Consider the following 18555-nt stretch of genomic DNA (forward strand, 5'->3'; position numbering starts at 1 on the left):
GTGTCAGCTGTCGGTGAACCTGTGTACTTCCGAAGGGTCTCCACACGCTGAGGGACAGAGGGGCCAAGGGACATCAAATCCTTTGGTGTGCCGTAGCAGCAAGTCTTGTGCAGCCAAAATGGAAAGCTGAGATGAGGGATAAAAAAGCTTTGCAAGTATCAATGCCTTCTCTGAGGATTGAACTCAGGATCTTTAGATTATGAGACTGACGCGCTGCCTACTGCGCTAAGAAGGCACTGGCCGTGCAAACTGCTGGGCAGCATGACCAAGTAGGTGCGCTTGCGAGGCATCTAGAGCCATAATGCAAAGTGCGTAAAAAAGATTAAGCCAGGTAGGAGTCGAACCTACAATCTTCTGATCCGTAGTGAGACGCGTTATCCATTGCGCCACTGGCACAGCCTCTCCAGAGCAGCGGGCAACTCACAGTCCCACAACACTGCGGCATCAGCAGGTACACCAGGCCGCGAGCGTCAAAAGGCGCACGGCGGACAATCACCAAAGCGAGACACCTTTGCCGCTTCCCTTCGATTTTCAGGTGGTAGAGCGGAGGACTGCAGTGGAAAAAAAGCAAAGCAAAGTCGTCGTTAGGTCGCTGGTTCGACTCCGGCTTGAAGGAGCGGGCGTTCTTGTGCAGTAAGTGAGCGGTAAGGAGCTTTCAGCTCAAGGCAGTGCTCTTAACTTGACGCTAGTTTACATGTTGCTGCTGAGGCACAGGACACCTCCATTGCTTGAGCAGTTGCATCTGCACACCAGCAGGGAGTGCCTTTGAGCAGCAATGCACCAAAACACCCACCACTCTCTTTCAGGCAAAACCTCAGGCAAAAGAATTCATCTATCAGTCAGACAGGGCTCTCGGCTGCTCCCTCACGCTCGTGGCGGCTGCTACTTTCCGGTCACCTCGCTTCCCTTCCGTCGGCTCGGGCTCTTTCTCGGCTTCTTTCCCCATTTCTCTGACTTCCCGCCCTGCCGTTGCTCGGTAACGCCGATTGGAGCAAAGCGTTGAAAGAGATCAGGGAGCGGGCTAACCCAAAGCAGGAGATCCCTGCTGGTGGCGCAGCAACTCAGAGGCGAGTGCTAAGGAGCTACTGAGAAGCAAACTTGGTGCAATTGTAAGACGCAGCTGGGGAATTAGCTCAAATGGTAGAGCGCTCGCTTTGCATGTGAGAGGTAGCGGGATCGATGCCTGCATTCTCCACTCCTCTTTTGGCTCGGGGCAATGGCTCAAACGCAACAGTGGTGTCAGCTGTCGGTGAACCTGTGTACTTCCGAAGGGTCTCCACACGCTGAGGGACAGAGGGGCCAAGGGACATCAAATCCTTTGGTGTGCCGTAGCAGCAAGTCTTGTGCAGCCAAAATGGAAAGCTGAGATGAGGGATAAAAAAGCTTTGCAAGTATCAATGCCTTCTCTGAGGATTGAACTCAGGATCTTTAGATTATGAGACTGACGCGCTGCCTACTGCGCTAAGAAGGCACTGGCCGTGCAAACTGCTGGGCAGCATGACCAAGTAGGTGCGCTTGCGAGGCATCTAGAGCCATAATGCAAAGTGCGTAAAAAAGATTAAGCCAGGTAGGAGTCGAACCTACAATCTTCTGATCCGTAGTGAGACGCGTTATCCATTGCGCCACTGGCACAGCCTCTCCAGAGCAGCGGGCAACTCACAGTCCCACAACACTGCGGCATCAGCAGGTACACCAGGCCGCGAGCGTCAAAAGGCGCACGGCGGACAATCACCAAAGCGAGACACCTTTGCCGCTTCCCTTCGATTTTCAGGTGGTAGAGCGGAGGACTGCAGTGGAAAAAAAGCAAAGCAAAGTCGTCGTTAGGTCGCTGGTTCGACTCCGGCTTGAAGGAGCGGGCGTTCTTGTGCAGTAAGTGAGCGGTAAGGAGCTTTTAGCTCAAGGCAGTGCTCTTAACTTGACGCTAGTTTACATGTTGCTGCTAAGGCACAGGACACCTCCATTGCTTGAGCAGTTGCATCTGCACACCAGCAGGGAGTGCCTTTGAGCAGCAACGCACCAAAACACCCAGCACTCTCTTTCAGGCAAAACCTCAGGCAAAAGAAGTCGTCTATCAGTCAGACAGGGCTCTCGGCTGCTCCCTCAGGTTCGTGGCGGCTGCTACTTTCCGGTCACCTCGCTTCCCTTCTGCCGGCTCGGGCTCTTTCTCGGCTTCTTTCCCCATTTCTCTGACTTCCCGCCCTGCCGTTGCTCGGTAACGCCGATTGGAGCAAAGCGTTGAAAGAGATCAGGGAGCGGGCTAACCCGAAGCAGGAGATCCCTGCTGGTGGCGCAGCAACTCAGAGGCGAGTGCTAAGGAGCTACTGAGAAGCAAACTTGGTGCAACTGCAAGAAGTAGCTGGGGAATTAGCTCAAATGGTAGAGCGCTCGCTTCGCATGTGAGAGGTAGCGGGATCGATGCCCGCATTCTCCACTCCTCTTTTGGCTCGGGGCAATGGCTCAAACACAACAGTGGTGTCAGCTGTCGGTGAACCCGTGTACTTCCGAAGGTTCTCCACACGCTGAGGTACAGAGGGGCCAAGGGACATCAAATCCTTTGGTGTGCCGTAGCAGCAAGTCTTGTCGATAGTCTTGTGCAGCAAAAATGGAAAGCTGAGATGAGGGATAAAAATGCTTTGCAAGTATCAATGCCTTCTCTGAGGATCGAACTCAGGACCTTCAGATTATGAGACTGACGCGCTGCCTACTGCGCTAAGAAGGCACTTGCCATGCAAACTGCTGGGCAGCATGACCAAGTAGGTGCGCTTGCGAGGCATCTAGCGCCATAATGCAAAGTGCGTAAAAAAGTTCGAGCCAGGTAGGAGTCGAACCTACAATCTTCTGATCCGTAGTCAGACGCGTTATCCATTGCGCCACAGGCCCAGCCTGTACAGAGCAGCTGGCAACTCACAGTCCCACAACACTGCGGCATCAGCAGGTACACCAGGCCGGGAGCGTCAAAAGGCGCACGGCGGACAATCACCAAAGCGAGACACCTTTGCCACTTCCCTTCGATTTTCAGGTGGTAGAGCGGAGGACTGCAGTGGAAAAAAAGCAAAGCAAAGTCGTCGTTAGGTCGCTGGTTCGACTCCGGCTTGAAGGAGCGGGCGTTCTTGTGCAGTAAGTGAGCGGTAAGGAGCTTTCAGCTCAAGGCAGTGCTCTTAACTTGACGCTAGTTTACATGTTGCTGCTGAGGCACAGGACACCTCCATTGCTTGAGCAGTTGCATCTGCACACCAGCAGGGAGTGCCTTTGAGCAGCAATGCACCAAAACACCCACCACTCTCTTTCAGGCAAAACCTCAGGCAAAAGAATTCATCTATCAGTCAGACAGGGCTCTCGGCTGCTCCCTCACGCTCGTGGCGGCTGCTACTTTCCGGTCACCTCGCTTCCCTTCCGTCGGCTCGGGCTCTTTCTCGGCTTCTTTCCCCATTTCTCTGACTTCCCGCCCTGCCGTTGCTCGGTAACGCCGATTGGAGCAAAGCGTTGAAAGAGATCAGGGAGCGGGCTAACCCAAAGCAGGAGATCCCTGCTGGTGGCGCAGCAACTCAGAGGCGAGTGCTAAGGAGCTACTGAGAAGCAAACTTGGTGCAATTGTAAGACGCAGCTGGGGAATTAGCTCAAATGGTAGAGCGCTCGCTTTGCATGTGAGAGGTAGCGGGATCGATGCCTGCATTCTCCACTCCTCTTTTGGCTCGGGGCAATGGCTCAAACGCAACAGTGGTGTCAGCTGTCGGTGAACCTGTGTACTTCCGAAGGGTCTCCACACGCTGAGGGACAGAGGGGCCAAGGGACATCAAATCCTTTGGTGTGCCGTAGCAGCAAGTCTTGTGCAGCCAAAATGGAAAGCTGAGATGAGGGATAAAAAAGCTTTGCAAGTATCAATGCCTTCTCTGAGGATTGAACTCAGGATCTTTAGATTATGAGACTGACGCGCTGCCTACTGCGCTAAGAAGGCACTGGCCGTGCAAACTGCTGGGCAGCATGACCAAGTAGGTGCGCTTGCGAGGCATCTAGAGCCATAATGCAAAGTGCGTAAAAAAGATTAAGCCAGGTAGGAGTCGAACCTACAATCTTCTGATCCGTAGTGAGACGCGTTATCCATTGCGCCACTGGCACAGCCTCTCCAGAGCAGCGGGCAACTCACAGTCCCACAACACTGCGGCATCAGCAGGTACACCAGGCCGCGAGCGTCAAAAGGCGCACGGCGGACAATCACCAAAGCGAGACACCTTTGCCGCTTCCCTTCGATTTTCAGGTGGTAGAGCGGAGGACTGCAGTGGAAAAAAAGCAAAGCAAAGTCGTCGTTAGGTCGCTGGTTCGACTCCGGCTTGAAGGAGCGGGCGTTCTTGTGCAGTAAGTGAGCGGTAAGGAGCTTTTAGCTCAAGGCAGTGCTCTTAACTTGACGCTAGTTTACATGTTGCTGCTAAGGCACAGGACACCTCCATTGCTTGAGCAGTTGCATCTGCACACCAGCAGGGAGTGCCTTTGAGCAGCAACGCACCAAAACACCCAGCACTCTCTTTCAGGCAAAACCTCAGGCAAAAGAAGTCGTCTATCAGTCAGACAGGGCTCTCGGCTGCTCCCTCAGGTTCGTGGCGGCTGCTACTTTCCGGTCACCTCGCTTCCCTTCTGCCGGCTCGGGCTCTTTCTCGGCTTCTTTCCCCATTTCTCTGACTTCCCGCCCTGCCGTTGCTCGGTAACGCCGATTGGAGCAAAGCGTTGAAAGAGATCAGGGAGCGGGCTAACCCGAAGCAGGAGATCCCTGCTGGTGGCGCAGCAACTCAGAGGCGAGTGCTAAGGAGCTACTGAGAAGCAAACTTGGTGCAACTGCAAGAAGTAGCTGGGGAATTAGCTCAAATGGTAGAGCGCTCGCTTCGCATGTGAGAGGTAGCGGGATCGATGCCCGCATTCTCCACTCCTCTTTTGGCTCGGGGCAATGGCTCAAACACAACAGTGGTGTCAGCTGTCGGTGAACCCGTGTACTTCCGAAGGTTCTCCACACGCTGAGGTACAGAGGGGCCAAGGGACATCAAATCCTTTGGTGTGCCGTAGCAGCAAGTCTTGTCGATAGTCTTGTGCAGCAAAAATGGAAAGCTGAGATGAGGGATAAAAATGCTTTGCAAGTATCAATGCCTTCTCTGAGGATCGAACTCAGGACCTTCAGATTATGAGACTGACGCGCTGCCTACTGCGCTAAGAAGGCACTTGCCATGCAAACTGCTGGGCAGCATGACCAAGTAGGTGCGCTTGCGAGGCATCTAGCGCCATAATGCAAAGTGCGTAAAAAAGTTCGAGCCAGGTAGGAGTCGAACCTACAATCTTCTGATCCGTAGTCAGACGCGTTATCCATTGCGCCACAGGCCCAGCCTGTACAGAGCAGCTGGCAACTCACAGTCCCACAACACTGCGGCATCAGCAGGTACACCAGGCCGGGAGCGTCAAAAGGCGCACGGCGGACAATCACCAAAGCGAGACACCTTTGCCACTTCCCTTCGATTTTCAGGTGGTAGAGCGGAGGACTGCAGTGGAAAAAAAGCAAAGCAAAGTCGTCGTTAGGTCGCTGGTTCGACTCCGGCTTGAAGGAGCGGGCGTTCTTGTGCAGTAAGTGAGCGGTAAGGAGCTTTCAGCTCAAGGCAGTGCTCTTAACTTGACGCTAGTTTACATGTTGCTGCTGAGGCACAGGACACCTCCATTGCTTGAGCAGTTGCATCTGCACACCAGCAGGGAGTGCCTTTGAGCAGCAATGCACCAAAACACCCACCACTCTCTTTCAGGCAAAACCTCAGGCAAAAGAATTCATCTATCAGTCAGACAGGGCTCTCGGCTGCTCCCTCACGCTCGTGGCGGCTGCTACTTTCCGGTCACCTCGCTTCCCTTCCGTCGGCTCGGGCTCTTTCTCGGCTTCTTTCCCCATTTCTCTGACTTCCCGCCCTGCCGTTGCTCGGTAACGCCGATTGGAGCAAAGCGTTGAAAGAGATCAGGGAGCGGGCTAACCCAAAGCAGGAGATCCCTGCTGGTGGCGCAGCAACTCAGAGGCGAGTGCTAAGGAGCTACTGAGAAGCAAACTTGGTGCAATTGTAAGACGCAGCTGGGGAATTAGCTCAAATGGTAGAGCGCTCGCTTTGCATGTGAGAGGTAGCGGGATCGATGCCTGCATTCTCCACTCCTCTTTTGGCTCGGGGCAATGGCTCAAACGCAACAGTGGTGTCAGCTGTCGGTGAACCTGTGTACTTCCGAAGGGTCTCCACACGCTGAGGGACAGAGGGGCCAAGGGACATCAAATCCTTTGGTGTGCCGTAGCAGCAAGTCTTGTGCAGCCAAAATGGAAAGCTGAGATGAGGGATAAAAAAGCTTTGCAAGTATCAATGCCTTCTCTGAGGATTGAACTCAGGATCTTTAGATTATGAGACTGACGCGCTGCCTACTGCGCTAAGAAGGCACTGGCCGTGCAAACTGCTGGGCAGCATGACCAAGTAGGTGCGCTTGCGAGGCATCTAGAGCCATAATGCAAAGTGCGTAAAAAAGATTAAGCCAGGTAGGAGTCGAACCTACAATCTTCTGATCCGTAGTGAGACGCGTTATCCATTGCGCCACTGGCACAGCCTCTCCAGAGCAGCGGGCAACTCACAGTCCCACAACACTGCGGCATCAGCAGGTACACCAGGCCGCGAGCGTCAAAAGGCGCACGGCGGACAATCACCAAAGCGAGACACCTTTGCCACTTCCCTTCGATTTTCAGGTGGTAGAGCGGAGGACTGCAGTGGAAATAAAGCAAAGCAAAGTCGTCGTTAGGTCGCTGGTTCGACTCCGGCTTGAAGGAGCGGGCGTTCTTGTGCAGTAAGTGAGCGGTAAGGAGCTTTCAGCTCAAGGCAGTGCTCTTAACTTGACGCTAGTTTACATGTTGCTGCTGAGGCACAGGACACCTCCATTGCTTGAGCAGTTGCATCTGCACACCAGCAGGGAGTGCCTTTGAGCAGCAATGCACCAAAACACCCACCACTCTCTTTCAGGCAAAACCTCAGGCAAAAGAATTCATCTATCAGTCAGACAGGGCTCTCGGCTGCTCCCTCACGCTCGTGGCGGCTGCTACTTTCCGGTAACCTCGCTTCCCTTCCGTCGGCTCGGGCTCTTTCTCGGCTTCTTTCCCCATTTCTCTGACTTCCCGCCCTGCCGTTGCTCGGTAACGCCGATTGGAGCAAAGCGTTGAAAGAGATCAGGGAGCGGGCTAACCCAAAGCAGGAGATCCCTGCTGGTGGCGCAGCAACTCAGAGGCGAGTGCTAAGGAGCTACTGAGAAGCAAACTTGGTGCAATTGTAAGACGCAGCTGGGGAATTAGCTCAAATAGTAGAGCGCTCGCTTTGCATGTGAGAGGTAGCGGGATCGATGCCTGCATTCTCCACTCCTCTTTTGGCTCGGGGCAATGGCTCAAACGCAACAGTGGTGTCAGCTGTCGGTGAACCTGTGTACTTCCGAAGGGTCTCCACACGCTGAGGGACAGAGGGGCCAAGGGACATCAAATCCTTTGGTGTGCCGTAGCAGCAAGTCTTGTGCAGCCAAAATGGAAAGCTGAGATGAGGGATAAAAAAGCTTTGCAAGTATCAATGCCTTCTCTGAGGATTGAACTCAGGATCTTTAGATTATGAGACTGACGCGCTGCCTACTGCGCTAAGAAGGCACTGGCCGTGCAAACTGCTGGGCAGCATGACCAAGTAGGTGCGCTTGCGAGGCATCTAGAGCCATAATGCAAAGTGCGTAAAAAAGATTAAGCCAGGTAGGAGTCGAACCTACAATCTTCTGATCCGTAGTGAGACGCGTTATCCATTGCGCCACTGGCACAGCCTCTCCAGAGCAGCGGGCAACTCACAGTCCCACAACACTGCGGCATCAGCAGGTACACCAGGCCGCGAGCGTCAAAAGGCGCACGGCGGACAATCACCAAAGCGAGACACCTTTGCCGCTTCCCTTCGATTTTCAGGTGGTAGAGCGGAGGACTGCAGTGGAAAAAAAGCAAAGCAAAGTCGTCGTTAGGTCGCTGGTTCGACTCCGGCTTGAAGGAGCGGGCGTTCTTGTGCAGTAAGTGAGCGGTAAGGAGCTTTTAGCTCAAGGCAGTGCTCTTAACTTGACGCTAGTTTACATGTTGCTGCTGAGGCACAGGACACCTCCATTGCTTGAGCAGTTGCATCTGCACACCAGCAGGGAGTGCCTTTGAGCAGCAATGCACCAAAACACCCACCACTCTCTTTCAGGCAAAACCTCAGGCAAAAGAATTCATCTATCAGTCAGACAGGGCTCTCGGCTGCTCCCTCACGCTCGTGGCGGCTGCTACTTTCCGGTCACCTCGCTTCCCTTCCGTCGGCTCGGGCTCTTTCTCGGCTTCTTTCCCCATTTCTCTGACTTCCCGCCCTGCCGTTGCTCGGTAACGCCGATTGGAGCAAAGCGTTGAAAGAGATCAGGGAGCGGGCTAACCCAAAGCAGGAGATCCCTGCTGGTGGCGCAGCAACTCAGAGGCGAGTGCTAAGGAGCTACTGAGAAGCAAACTTGGTGCAATTGTAAGACGCAGCTTGGGAATTAGCTCAAATGGTAGAGCGCTCGCTTTGCATGTGAAAGGTAGCGGGATCGATGCCTGCATTCTCCACTCCTCTTTTGGCTCGGGGCAATGGCTCAAACGCAACAGTGGTGTCAGCTGTCGGTGAACCCGTGTACTTCCGAAGGGTCTCCACACGCTGAGGTACAGAGGGGCCAAGGGACATCAAATCCTTTGGTGTGCCGTAGCAGCAAGTCTTGTCGATAGTCTTGTGCAGCAAAAATGGAAAGCTGAGATGAGGGATAAAAATGCTTTGCAAGTATCAATGCCTTCTCTGAGGATCGAACTCAGGACCTTCAGATTATGAGACTGACGCGCTGCCTACTGCGCTAAGAAGGCACTTGCCATGCAAACTGCTGGGCAGCATGACCAAGTAGGTGCGCTTGCGAGGCATCTAGCGCCATAATGCAAAGTGCGTAAAAAAGTTCGAGCCAGGTAGGAGTCGAACCTACAATCTTCTGATCCGTAGTCAGACGCGTTATCCATTGCGCCACAGGCCCAGCCTGTACAGAGCAGCTGGCAACTCACAGTCCCACAACACTGCGGCATCAGCAGGTACACCAGGCCGGGAGCGTCAAAAGGCGCACGGCGGACAATCACCAAAGCGAGACACCTTTGCCACTTCCCTTCGATTTTCAGGTGGTAGAGCGGAGGACTGCAGTGGAAAAAAAGCAAAGCAAAGTCGTCGTTAGGTCGCTGGTTCGACTCCGGCTTGAAGGAGCGGGCGTTCTTGTGCAGTAAGTGAGCGGTAAGGAGCTTTCAGCTCAAGGCAGTGCTCTTAACTTGACGCTAGTTTACATGTTGCTGCTGAGGCACAGGACACCTCCATTGCTTGAGCAGTTGCATCTGCACACCAGCAGGGAGTGCCTTTGAGCAGCAATGCACCAAAACACCCACCACTCTCTTTCAGGCAAAACCTCAGGCAAAAGAATTCATCTATCAGTCAGACAGGGCTCTCGGCTGCTCCCTCACGCTCGTGGCGGCTGCTACTTTCCGGTCACCTCGCTTCCCTTCCGTCGGCTCGGGCTCTTTCTCGGCTTCTTTCCCCATTTCTCTGACTTCCCGCCCTGCCGTTGCTCGGTAACGCCGATTGGAGCAAAGCGTTGAAAGAGATCAGGGAGCGGGCTAACCCAAAGCAGGAGATCCCTGCTGGTGGCGCAGCAACTCAGAGGCGAGTGCTAAGGAGCTACTGAGAAGCAAACTTGGTGCAATTGTAAGACGCAGCTGGGGAATTAGCTCAAATGGTAGAGCGCTCGCTTTGCATGTGAGAGGTAGCGGGATCGATGCCTGCATTCTCCACTCCTCTTTTGGCTCGGGGCAATGGCTCAAACGCAACAGTGGTGTCAGCTGTCGGTGAACCTGTGTACTTCCGAAGGGTCTCCACACGCTGAGGGACAGAGGGGCCAAGGGACATCAAATCCTTTGGTGTGCCGTAGCAGCAAGTCTTGTGCAGCCAAAATGGAAAGCTGAGATGAGGGATAAAAAAGCTTTGCAAGTATCAATGCCTTCTCTGAGGATTGAACTCAGGATCTTTAGATTATGAGACTGACGCGCTGCCTACTGCGCTAAGAAGGCACTGGCCGTGCAAACTGCTGGGCAGCATGACCAAGTAGGTGCACTTGCGAGGCATCTAGAGCCATAATGCAAAGTGCGTAAAAAAGATTAAGCCAGGTAGGAGTCGAACCTACAATCTTCTGATCCGTAGTGAGACGCGTTATCCATTGCGCCACTGGCACAGCCTCTCCAGAGCAGCGGGCAACTCACAGTCCCACAACACTGCGGCATCAGCAGGTACACCAGGCCGCGAGCGTCAAAAGGCGCACGGCGGACAATCACCAAAGCGAGACACCTTTGCCGCTTCCCTTCGATTTTCAGGTGGTAGAGCGGAGGACTGCAGTGGAAAAAAAGCAAAGCAAAGTCGTCGTTAGGTCGCTGGTTCGACTCCGGCTTGAAGGAGCGGGCGTTCTTGTGCAGTAAGTGAGCGGTAAGGAGCTTTTAGCTCAAGGCAGTGCTCTTAACTTGACGCTAGTTTACATGTTGCTGCTAAGGCACAGGACACCTCCATTGCTTGAGCAGTTGCATCTGCACACCAGCAGGGAGTGCCTTTGAGCAGCAACGCACCAAAACACCCAGCACTCTCTTTCAGGCAAAACCTCAGGCAAAAGAAGTCGTCTATCAGTCAGACAGGGCTCTCGGCTGCTCCCTCAGGTTCGTGGCGGCTGCTACTTTCCGGTCACCTCGCTTCCCTTCTGCCGGCTCGGGCTCTTTCTCGGCTTCTTTCCCCATTTCTCTGACTTCCCGCCCTGCCGTTGCTCGGTAACGCCGATTGGAGCAAAGCGTTGAAAGAGATCAGGGAGCGGGCTAACCCGAAGCAGGAGATCCCTGCTGGTGGCGCAGCAACTCAGAGGCGAGTGCTAAGGAGCTACTGAGAAGCAAACTTGGTGCAACTGCAAGAAGTAGCTGGGGAATTAGCTCAAATGGTAGAGCGCTCGCTTCGCATGTGAGAGGTAGCGGGATCGATGCCCGCATTCTCCACTCCTCTTTTGGCTCGGGGCAATGGCTCAAACACAACAGTGGTGTCAGCTGTCGGTGAACCCGTGTACTTCCGAAGGTTCTCCACACGCTGAGGTACAGAGGGGCCAAGGGACATCAAATCCTTTGGTGTGCCGTAGCAGCAAGTCTTGTCGATAGTCTTGTGCAGCAAAAATGGAAAGCTGAGATGAGGGATAAAAATGCTTTGCAAGTATCAATGCCTTCTCTGAGGATCGAACTCAGGACCTTCAGATTATGAGACTGACGCGCTGCCTACTGCGCTAAGAAGGCACTTGCCATGCAAACTGCTGGGCAGCATGACCAAGTAGGTGCGCTTGCGAGGCATCTAGCGCCATAATGCAAAGTGCGTAAAAAAGTTCGAGCCAGGTAGGAGTCGAACCTACAATCTTCTGATCCGTAGTCAGACGCGTTATCCATTGCGCCACAGGCCCAGCCTGTACAGAGCAGCTGGCAACTCACAGTCCCACAACACTGCGGCATCAGCAGGTACACCAGGCCGGGAGCGTCAAAAGGCGCACGGCGGACAATCACCAAAGCGAGACACCTTTGCCACTTCCCTTCGATTTTCAGGTGGTAGAGCGGAGGACTGCAGTGGAAAAAAAGCAAAGCAAAGTCGTCGTTAGGTCGCTGGTTCGACTCCGGCTTGAAGGAGCGGGCGTTCTTGTGCAGTAAGTGAGCGGTAAGGAGCTTTCAGCTCAAGGCAGTGCTCTTAACTTGACGCTAGTTTACATGTTGCTGCTGAGGCACAGGACACCTCCATTGCTTGAGCAGTTGCATCTGCACACCAGCAGGGAGTGCCTTTGAGCAGCAATGCACCAAAACACCCACCACTCTCTTTCAGGCAAAACCTCAGGCAAAAGAATTCATCTATCAGTCAGACAGGGCTCTCGGCTGCTCCCTCACGCTCGTGGCGGCTGCTACTTTCCGGTCACCTCGCTTCCCTTCCGTCGGCTCGGGCTCTTTCTCGGCTTCTTTCCCCATTTCTCTGACTTCCCGCCCTGCCGTTGCTCGGTAACGCCGATTGGAGCAAAGCGTTGAAAGAGATCAGGGAGCGGGCTAACCCAAAGCAGGAGATCCCTGCTGGTGGCGCAGCAACTCAGAGGCGAGTGCTAAGGAGCTACTGAGAAGCAAACTTGGTGCAATTGTAAGACGCAGCTGGGGAATTAGCTCAAATGGTAGAGCGCTCGCTTTGCATGTGAGAGGTAGCGGGATCGATGCCTGCATTCTCCACTCCTCTTTTGGCTCGGGGCAATGGCTCAAACGCAACAGTGGTGTCAGCTGTCGGTGAACCTGTGTACTTCCGAAGGGTCTCCACACGCTGAGGGACAGAGGGGCCAAGGGACATCAAATCCTTTGGTGTGCCGTAGCAGCAAGTCTTGTGCAGCCAAAATGGAAAGCTGAGATGAGGGATAAAAAAGCTTTGCAAGTATCAATGCCTTCTCTGAGGATTGAACTCAGGATCTTTAGATTATGAGACTGACGCGCTGCCTACTGCGCTAAGAAGGCACTGGCCGTGCAAACTGCTGGGCAGCATGACCAAGTAGGTGCGCTTGCGAGGCATCTAGAGCCATAATGCAAAGTGCGTAAAAAAGATTAAGCCAGGTAGGAGTCGAACCTACAATCTTCTGATCCGTAGTGAGACGCGTTATCCATTGCGCCACTGGCACAGCCTCTCCACAGCAGCGGGCAACTCACAGTCCCACAACACTGCGGCATCAGCAGGTACACCAGGCCGCGAGCGTCAAAAGGCGCACGGCGGACAATCACCAAAGCGAGACACCTTTGCCACTTCCCTTCGATTTTCAGGTGGTAGAGCGGAGGACTGCAGTGGAAAAAAAGCAAAGCAAAGTCGTCGTTAGGTCGCTGGTTCGACTCCGGCTTGAAGGAGCGGGCGTTCTTGTGCAGTAAGTGAGCGGTAAGGAGCTTTCAGCTCAAGGCAGTGCTCTTAACTTGACGCTAGTTTACATGTTGCTGCTGAGGCACAGGACACCTCCATTGCTTGAGCAGTTGCATCTGCACACCAGCAGGGAGTGCCTTTGAGCAGCAATGCACCAAAACACCCACCACTCTCTTTCAGGCAAAACCTCAGGCAAAAGAATTCATCTATCAGTCAGACAGGGCTCTCGGCTGCTCCCTCACGCTCGTGGCGGCTGCTACTTTCCGGTCACCTCGCTTCCCTTCCGTCGGCTCGGGCTCTTTCTCGGCTTCTTTCCCCATTTCTCTGACTTCCCGCCCTGCCGTTGCTCGGTAACGCCGATTGGAGCAAAGCGTTGAAAGAGATCAGGGAGCGGGCTAACCCAAAGCAGGAGATCCCTGCTGGTGGCGCAGCAACTCAGAGGCGAGTGCTAAGGAGCTACTGAGAAGCAAACTTGGTGCAATTGTAAGACGCAGCTGGGGAATTAGCTCAAATGGTAGAGCGCTCGCTTTGCATGTGAGAGGTAGCGGGATCGATACCTGCATTCTCCACTCCTCTTTTGGCTCGGGGCAATGGCTCAAACGCAACAGTGGTGTCAGCTGTCGGTGAACCTGTGTACTTCCGAAGGGTCTCCACACGCTGAGGGACAGAGGGGCCAAGGGACATCAAATCCTTTGGTGTGCCGTAGCAGCAAGTCTTGTGCAGCCAAAATGGAAAGCTGAGATGAGGGATAAAAAAGCTTTGCAAGTATCAATGCCTTCTCTGAGGATTGAACTCAGGATCTTTAGATTATGAGACTGACACGCTGCCTACTGCGCTAAGAAGGCACTGGCCGTGCAAACTGCTGGGCAGCATGACCAAGTAGGTGCGCTTGCGAGGCATCTAGAGCCATAATGCAAAGTGCGTAAAAAAGATTAAGCCAGGTAGGAGTCGAACCTACAATCTTCTGATCCGTAGTGAGACGCGTTATCCATTGCGCCACTGGCACAGCCTCTCCAGAGCAGCGGGCAACTCACAGTCCCACAACACTGCGGCATCAGCAGGTACACCAGGCCGCGAGCGTCAAAAGGCGCACGGCGGACAATCACCAAAGCGAGACACCTTTGCCGCTTCCCTTCGATTTTCAGGTGGTAGAGCGGAGGACTGCAGTGGAAAAAAAGCAAAGCAAAGTCGTCGTTAGGTCGCTGGTTCGACTCCGGCTTGAAGGAGCGGGCGTTCTTGTGCAGTAAGTGAGCGGTAAGGAGCTTTTAGCTCAAGGCAGTGCTCTTAACTTGACGCTAGTTTACATGTTGCTGCTAAGGCACAGGACACCTCCATTGCTTGAGCAGTTGCATCTGCACACCAGCAGGGAGTGCCTTTGAGCAGCAACGCACCAAAACACCCAGCACTCTCTTTCAGGCAAAACCTCAGGCAAAAGAAGTCGTCTATCAGTCAGACAGGGCTCTCGGCTGCTCCCTCAGGTTCGTGGCGGCTGCTACTTTCCGGTCACCTCGCTTCCCTTCTGCCGGCTCGGGCTCTTTCTCGGCTTCTTTCCCCATTTCTCTGACTTCCCGCCCTGCCGTTGCTCGGTAACGCCGATTGGAGCAAAGCGTTGAAAGAGATCAGGGAGCGGGCTAACCCGAAGCAGGAGATCCCTGCTGGTGGCGCAGCAACTCAGAGGCGAGTGCTAAGGAGCTACTGAGAAGCAAACTTGGTGCAACTGCAAGAAGTAGCTGGGGAATTAGCTCAAATGGTAGAGCGCTCGCTTCGCATGTGAGAGGTAGCGGGATCGATGCCCGCATTCTCCACTCCTCTTTTGGCTCGGGGCAATGGCTCAAACACAACAGTGGTGTCAGCTGTCGGTGAACCCGTGTACTTCCGAAGGTTCTCCACACGCTGAGGTACAGAGGGGCCAAGGGACATCAAATCCTTTGGTGTGCCGTAGCAGCAAGTCTTGTCGATAGTCTTGTGCAGCAAAAATGGAAAGCTGAGATGAGGGATAAAAATGCTTTGCAAGTATCAATGCCTTCTCTGAGGATCGAACTCAGGACCTTCAGATTATGAGACTGACGCGCTGCCTACTGCGCTAAGAAGGCACTTGCCATGCAAACTGCTGGGCAGCATGACCAAGTAGGTGCGCTTGCGAGGCATCTAGCGCCATAATGCAAAGTGCGTAAAAAAGTTCGAGCCAGGTAGGAGTCGAACCTACAATCTTCTGATCCGTAGTCAGACGCGTTATCCATTGCGCGACAGGCCCAGCCTGTACAGAGCAGCTGGCAACTCACAGTCCCACAACACTGCGGCATCAGCAGGTACACCAGGCCGGGAGCGTCAAAAGGCGCACGGCGGACAATCACCAAAGCGAGACACCTTTGCCACTTCCCTTCGATTTTCAGGTGGTAGAGCGGAGGACTGCAGTGGAAAAAAAGCAAAGCAAAGTCGTCGTTAGGTCGCTGGTTCGACTCCGGCTTGAAGGAGCGGGCGTTCTTGTGCAGTAAGTGAGCGGTAAGGAGCTTTCAGCTCAAGGCAGTGCTCTTAACTTGACGCTAGTTTACATGTTGCTGCTGAGGCACAGGACACCTCCATTGCTTGAGCAGTTGCATCTGCACACCAGCAGGGAGTGCCTTTGAGCAGCAATGCACCAAAACACCCACCACTCTCTTTCAGGCAAAACCTCAGGCAAAAGAATTCATCTATCAGTCAGACAGGGCTCTCGGCTGCTCCCTCACGCTCGTGGCGGCTGCTACTTTCCGGTCACCTCGCTTCCCTTCCGTCGGCTCGGGCTCTTTCTCGGCTTCTTTCCCCATTTCTCTGACTTCCCGCCCTGCCGTTGCTCGGTAACGCCGATTGGAGCAAAGCGTTGAAAGAGATCAGGGAGCGGGCTAACCCAAAGCAGGAGATCCCTGCTGGTGGCGCAGCAACTCAGAGGCGAGTGCTAAGGAGCTACTGAGAAGCAAACTTGGTGCAATTGTAAGACGCAGCTGGGGAATTAGCTCAAATGGTAGAGCGCTCGCTTTGCATGTGAGAGGTAGCGGGATCGATGCCTGCATTCTCCACTCCTCTTTTGGCTCGGGGCAATGGCTCAAACGCAACAGTGGTGTCAGCTGTCGGTGAACCTGTGTACTTCCGAAGGGTCTCCACACGCTGAGGGACAGAGGGGCCAAGGGACATCAAATCCTTTGGTGTGCCGTAGCAGCAAGTCTTGTGCAGCCAAAATGGAAAGCTGAGATGAGGGATAAAAAAGCTTTGCAAGTATCAATGCCTTCTCTGAGGATTGAACTCAGGATCTTTAGATTATGAGACTGACGCGCTGCCTACTGCGCTAAGAAGGCACTGGCCGTGCAAACTGCTGGGCAGCATGACCAAGTAGGTGCGCTTGCGAGGCATCTAGAGCCATAATGCAAAGTGCGTAAAAAAGATTAAGCCAGGTAGGAGTCGAACCTACAATCTTCTGATCCGTAGTGAGACGCGTTATCCATTGCGCCACTGGCACAGCCTCTCCAGAGCAGCGGGCAACTCACAGTCCCACAACACTGCGGCATCAGCAGGTACACCAGGCCGCGAGCGTCAAAAGGCGCACGGCGGACAATCACCAAAGCGAGACACCTTTGCCACTTCCCTTCGATTTTCAGGTGGTAGAGCGGAGGACTGCAGTGGAAAAAAAGCAAAGCAAAGTCGTCGTTAGGTCGCTGGTTCGACTCCGGCTTGAAGGAGCGGGCGTTCTTGTGCAGTAAGTGAGCGGTAAGGAGCTTTCAGCTCAAGGCAGTGCTCTTAACTTGACGCTAGTTTACATGTTGCTGCTGAGGCACAGGACACCTCCATTGCTTGAGCAGTTGCATCTGCACACCAGCAGGGAGTGCCTTTGAGCAGCAATGCACCAAAACACCCACCACTCTCTTTCAGGCAAAACCTCAGGCAAAAGAATTCATCTATCAGTCAGACAGGGCTCTCGGCTGCTCCCTCACGCTCGTGGCGGCTGCTACTTTCCGGTCACCTCGCTTCCCTTCCGTCGGCTCGGGCTCTTTCTCGGCTTCTTTCCCCATTTCTCTGACTTCCCGCCCTGCCGTTGCTCGGTAACGCCGATTGGAGCAAAGCGTTGAAAGAGATCAGGGAGCGGGCTAACCCAAAGCAGGAGATCCCTGCTGGTGGCGCAGCAACTCAGAGGCGAGTGCTAAGGAGCTACTGAGAAGCAAACTTGGTGCAATTGTAAGACGCAGCTGGGGAATTAGCTCAAATGGTAGAGCGCTCGCTTTGCATGTGAGAGGTAGCGGGATCGATACCTGCATTCTCCACTCCTCTTTTGGCTCGGGGCAATGGCTCAAACGCAACAGTGGTGTCAGCTGTCGGTGAACCTGTGTACTTCCGAAGGGTCTCCACACGCTGAGGGACAGAGGGGCCAAGGGACATCAAATCCTTTGGTGTGCCGTAGCAGCAAGTCTTGTGCAGCCAAAATGGAAAGCTGAGATGAGGGATAAAAAAGCTTTGCAAGTATCAATGCCTTCTCTGAGGATTGAACTCAGGATCTTTAGATTATGAGACTGACGCGCTGCCTACTGCGCTAAGAAGGCACTGGCCGTGCAAACTGCTGGGCAGCATGACCAAGTAGGTGCGCTTGCGAGGCATCTAGAGCCATAATGCAAAGTGCGTAAAAAAGATTAAGCCAGGTAGGAGTCGAACCTACAATCTTCTGATCCGTAGTGAGACGCGTTATCCATTGCGCCACTGGCACAGCCTCTCCAGAGCAGCGGGCAACTCACAGTCCCACAACACTGCGGCATCAGCAGGTACACCAGGCCGCGAGCGTCAAAAGGCGCACGGCGGACAATCACCAAAGCGAGACACCTTTGCCGCTTCCCTTCGATTTTCAGGTGGTAGAGCGGAGGACTGCAGTGGAAAAAAAGCAAAGCAAAGTCGTCGTTAGGTCGCTGGTTCGACTCCGGCTTGAAGGAGCGGGCGTTCTTGTGCAGTAAGTGAGCGGTAAGGAGCTTTTAGCTCAAGGCAGTGCTCTTAACTTGACGCTAGTTTACATGTTGCTGCTAAGGCACAGGACACCTCCATTGCTTGAGCAGTTGCATCTGCACACCAGCAGGGAGTGCCTTTGAGCAGCAACGCACCAAAACACCCAGCACTCTCTTTCAGGCAAAACCTCAGGCAAAAGAAGTCGTCTATCAGTCAGACAGGGCTCTCGGCTGCTCCCTCAGGTTCGTGGCGGCTGCTACTTTCCGGTCACCTCGCTTCCCTTCTGCCGGCTCGGGCTCTTTCTCGGCTTCTTTCCCCATTTCTCTGACTTCCCGCCCTGCCGTTGCTCGGTAACGCCGATTGGAGCAAAGCGTTGAAAGAGATCAGGGAGCGGGCTAACCCGAAGCAGGAGATCCCTGCTGGTGGCGCAGCAACTCAGAGGCGAGTGCTAAGGAGCTACTGAGAAGCAAACTTGGTGCAACTGCAAGAAGTAGCTGGGGAATTAGCTCAAATGGTAGAGCGCTCGCTTCGCATGTGAGAGGTAGCGGGATCGATGCCCGCATTC

General features: G+C 54.0%; 9 non-coding genes across 9 annotated transcripts; all 9 read right to left on the minus strand.

Moving 5' to 3' along the window:
• Window positions 1–2646: 2646 nt before the first annotated feature.
• On the minus strand, window positions 2647–2719 carry trnam-cau (transfer RNA methionine (anticodon CAU)). The gene has a single exon. It is a non-coding gene; the product is annotated as a tRNA-Met (tRNA).
• An 88-nt stretch (window positions 2720–2807) lies between these two features.
• On the minus strand, window positions 2808–2880 carry trnar-acg (transfer RNA arginine (anticodon ACG)). The gene has a single exon. It is a non-coding gene; the product is annotated as a tRNA-Arg (tRNA).
• Window positions 2881–5130: 2250 nt separating this feature from the next.
• Window positions 5131–5203, minus strand: trnam-cau (transfer RNA methionine (anticodon CAU)). The gene has a single exon. It is a non-coding gene; the product is annotated as a tRNA-Met (tRNA).
• An 88-nt stretch (window positions 5204–5291) lies between these two features.
• On the minus strand, window positions 5292–5364 carry trnar-acg (transfer RNA arginine (anticodon ACG)). Its single transcript has one exon. It is a non-coding gene; the product is annotated as a tRNA-Arg (tRNA).
• Window positions 5365–8850: 3486 nt separating this feature from the next.
• trnam-cau (transfer RNA methionine (anticodon CAU)) lies at window positions 8851–8923 on the minus strand. Its single transcript has one exon. It is a non-coding gene; the product is annotated as a tRNA-Met (tRNA).
• An 88-nt stretch (window positions 8924–9011) lies between these two features.
• trnar-acg (transfer RNA arginine (anticodon ACG)) lies at window positions 9012–9084 on the minus strand. Its single transcript has one exon. It is a non-coding gene; the product is annotated as a tRNA-Arg (tRNA).
• A 2250-nt stretch (window positions 9085–11334) lies between these two features.
• trnam-cau (transfer RNA methionine (anticodon CAU)) lies at window positions 11335–11407 on the minus strand. The gene has a single exon. It is a non-coding gene; the product is annotated as a tRNA-Met (tRNA).
• Window positions 11408–11495: 88 nt separating this feature from the next.
• On the minus strand, window positions 11496–11568 carry trnar-acg (transfer RNA arginine (anticodon ACG)). Its single transcript has one exon. It is a non-coding gene; the product is annotated as a tRNA-Arg (tRNA).
• A 3486-nt stretch (window positions 11569–15054) lies between these two features.
• Window positions 15055–15127, minus strand: trnam-cau (transfer RNA methionine (anticodon CAU)). Its single transcript has one exon. It is a non-coding gene; the product is annotated as a tRNA-Met (tRNA).
• Between the last annotated feature and the right edge of the window lie 3428 nt (window positions 15128–18555).

This window comes from Somniosus microcephalus, unplaced genomic scaffold (assembly GCF_052327205.1).
Source record: "Somniosus microcephalus isolate GS21.2 unplaced genomic scaffold, FLI_Smic_1.0 scaffold134, whole genome shotgun sequence".
In the NCBI taxonomy this organism is placed as follows: domain Eukaryota; kingdom Metazoa; phylum Chordata; class Chondrichthyes; order Squaliformes; family Somniosidae; genus Somniosus; species Somniosus microcephalus.